The sequence below is a fragment of the Vombatus ursinus genome, unplaced genomic scaffold (genome assembly GCF_900497805.2).
Source record: "Vombatus ursinus unplaced genomic scaffold, bare-nosed wombat genome assembly UNPS02006779.1, whole genome shotgun sequence".
Classification (NCBI taxonomy): Eukaryota; Metazoa; Chordata; class Mammalia; order Diprotodontia; family Vombatidae; genus Vombatus; species Vombatus ursinus.
The window spans coordinates 23874760-23878256 of NW_020946557.1; the positions used below are offsets into that span (position 1 = coordinate 23874760).

General features: G+C 36.9%; 1 protein-coding gene across 1 annotated transcript in view; it reads left to right on the forward strand.

Annotated features, from left to right (window-relative positions):
• The window catches only part of AKAP7 (A-kinase anchoring protein 7), a 150387-nt gene that overhangs the window by 89543 nt on the left and 57347 nt on the right, over positions 1 to 3497 (forward strand).

The following is a 3497-nucleotide window of genomic DNA, read 5'->3' on the forward strand; positions in this document are numbered from 1 at the left end:
GATCTTAGGCAGGGTTTGAAAATGTGTTGGCCCTTTGTGTCTCCCAGAGGTATTGATACTTCATTATAATATGTGACTTGACTCTTCACAAAATTGATGATGATGAAGATGATGATGAAGATTCCGATGATGATAAAGCTGACATTTATGTGGTGTCTTAAGGCTTACAAAATACTGTACAAAAATGATGTTTTTACAAAACATTGTTATCCAGTCTCATCCTCACAACTCTGAGAGATGGGTTCAAGTATCTTTATTTTACAGATGAGAAAACTGATTCTTAAGGAGGTTTAAGTGACTTGCCCAAGGTAACACAGTTTTTAAGGTGGAATTCAAACCTAAATCTTCCTGCCCCAAGTACTTCCTGATGTCTGGCACTTAAATGTAATGTTCTGCCTTCAAAAATACATGAATTTATAAAAAGTGGCATTAAATAGTTCTTGTATTCCTACCTTTTAAGGATGTTTTTAAAGTAGGCTATAGGGATCCACAGGATATCAAGAAAGGTAGTTGAAACTTGATTATGAAGTGTCCAACAGAGGAGTTTGTATTTGGTGCTGGGGTAATGTAGAGTCACTGGAGTTTATTGAGTAGGGGAGTAATGTAATGAGACCTCTCCTTTGGGAATATCAATTTTATACTTTCTAACTACAAAGGACTAATTGGAAAGGGGAGAGATTTGAGAAAGGGTGGTCTGTTGCAGTAATCCAAGTGCATGATAACTCTCTGAGCAGAGAGAAGGGGATGTATAGGTAGATGTATAGGTAGAATCAACAAGACTTGGTAATGGGTTAGATATGTCAGACAAATGAGAATGAGGAATTAGAATGACTGATATTACAAAACTGGGTGATTGGAAGGATAGTGGCACTCTTGGAAAAAATTTTGGTAGTTTAGAAGATAGATTGGTTTAGAGGAAAGAATAATAAGTTCTGATTTTGACACTTTGAGTTTGAGATGTCTATGAGACATCAAGTTCAAAATGTCTAATAGGCAATTGATGTTGTAGAACTAAAATCCAGGAAAGAAACTGAGACTGTATATGTATATCTGAATTTCATCTGCATAGAGATGATAATTGCACATACAGGTGATGAGGTCATGAAGAAAGACACTGTAGGACAGAAATGTCAAACATGCAGCCTTTTGACCACATGTGATCCACAACACTCCCAAGTGCAGCGCAAACCAGATTAAAATGTAATGGGGAAATATTTAATAAAATAAATAAAAATCTAATAAATCATAGATAATGTTAATATGTATTCTAAGTCAATATGTGGCCCACAAAGATCCTTCTGTATAAATTAATATTCTCTGTTTCTATTTGAGTTTGACACCCCTACTGTAGAGGGAAGAGAAAAGCCCAGTAGTGCAAGTGAGAGATGATAAGGGCCTAAACTGAGGTAGTGATGACTGTTTAAACAGAGAGAAGAGAACAGTTGTGGGTGATAGGGTAGAGATAGAAACAATAAGACTTTGCGAATAATTCCATTTTTTGGTGTTTCCCCCTCCTTGAAACATCCCCCAGTTTTCTCAAGATCACATTGCTTCTAGTGTGGTTTTTTCTCTCTATGTATTTGGTTTGCTACATCTGCTCTTCCCAATTTTATTTTCTTAAATGATATTTCCATTTCCTTACGTAATACATCAAGTACCAAGGTGCTGAGTCCAAACTGAGTGGTTGTACTGTTATTAATGGTGAAAACAAATTGTTAGATAAATGATGACAGATCTATTTCATTTATTGGTTGGATTTGTTAATGAAAAGATATTTATGCCTGATTTTTTTAACTGGGCTTGTTATTTTATTCAGGAAGGGAGCTTCCTGTGAGGGACGTCCTCTACCAATGTAGTCCTGTTCCTTCTGTGAAGTAGTTTTAGGGAGTGGTCTGGAGGTATTGAGAAGTTAAGTGATTTGTTTAGGGTCACTCAGCCATTAAATGTCAGAAGTGGAACTTAAGCCCAGGTCTTCTTGACTTCCCAAGTCAGCTCTTTATTCATTGTGCCATGTTGTCTCTCATCTGTTTAGCTTGACTTCTAAAAATACAAAAATCATAAGAATTGAATTCTGGCCTTTTTAGTATTTAAACTTATCAGCCAAATGGAAACATAATATAACCAAGTAAAATACAAGTAAACCTAAATCCCGATGTTTCTCTCTCATGCTCAACAGCCTGGAATTTCTTGGTATTAATAAAGAGTCCGGTGAACTTTGGAATGGGTAGTAAGGGGCAAGGGAAAGCAATTAATGGGCTGTAGAAGCACATACCCAGATTGAGCCAAGCTGTCACAGCCCATCTCTGTACCAGTGCTGTGTCTTTCTTTAACTCTTATCATCTGGAGACCCGTGAGCTCAAGAAAATCTTGTGTCTGCTTACAAATCTTAGTTTCCCTGTTAGCAGCTATCTGTGAAGCTGCTTCAAAATGTTTTTTTAAAAACTTGAACTAACTCAAAGAGGATTCAAATCAACACATATAGGCATTTAGTAATGAACCAGTTGTTCTTCTCTTGAGCTCCGGAGGGTGCTACAGTGCCATGTTGAAGAGGGTAAAGTAGTCCCATGCAGACTCCCCAGATTATTTTGTGGCTATGGCTGCAGACTCAGCTGACTTCCACCTAGAGATAAACTTGTCATTTTGTAACTCAGCAACATCTGTGTGTATAGAAAATGTGCACTTGGAATATCCCCATGTGACATCCCAGGGAGATCAGTAAACCCATCCGTCAGAGTGCTATCTTTTTATTCAGCCTACTTCTAAACACATACTGTTTTGGGACTGTGGGACCCAAGTAGTTGAGTAGTTGCTGTGTACCAGAGTATAGAGAGAGCTATTTTCCTTCATGTTGTGCGATATTTCAGAAGTGCCAAAAATGCCCTGTATAAACTTTCTAACAGCTTACTCTCCCAGTCTGTGACAGTGGAAATAAGATGATTTGGAAGAAAACTATATTTGAGAGTTTTTCCTTATTTTTGAATACAGTTTTTTTGTTCAATCATTTTTCAACCCTGTCCAACTCTTCATGACCCTATTTGGGGTTTTCTTGGCAAAGATACTAGAGTGGTTTGCAGTTTTCTTCTCCAGGTTATTTTACAGATGAGGAAACTGAGGCAAACAGGGTTAAGTGACTTGTCCAGTGGGGTTACATATCTGTTAAGTGTCTGAATCTAGATTTGAACTCAGGAAGATGAGTCTTCCTGACTCCAGGCCTGGCACTCTATCCACTGAGCCACCTAGCTGCCCTTTGAATAAAATACATTCAAATTATCTTCAAATTTCTTATGGTAATAGTCTTAACTAAAATATTTAAGATTATGTATATTTCCCAGGAGAAAAATTATTGCAGAATGCTAATATGCACATTTTTTAAAAAACTTAAGTATCTGGCCACTACAATTGAAGGTTAATATTCTCCCATTAACATATTCACAACACTAGATTTCAAATTGATATATGTTAGTGTTTATGAGATTTTTAGGAATGTGAAAATCTGC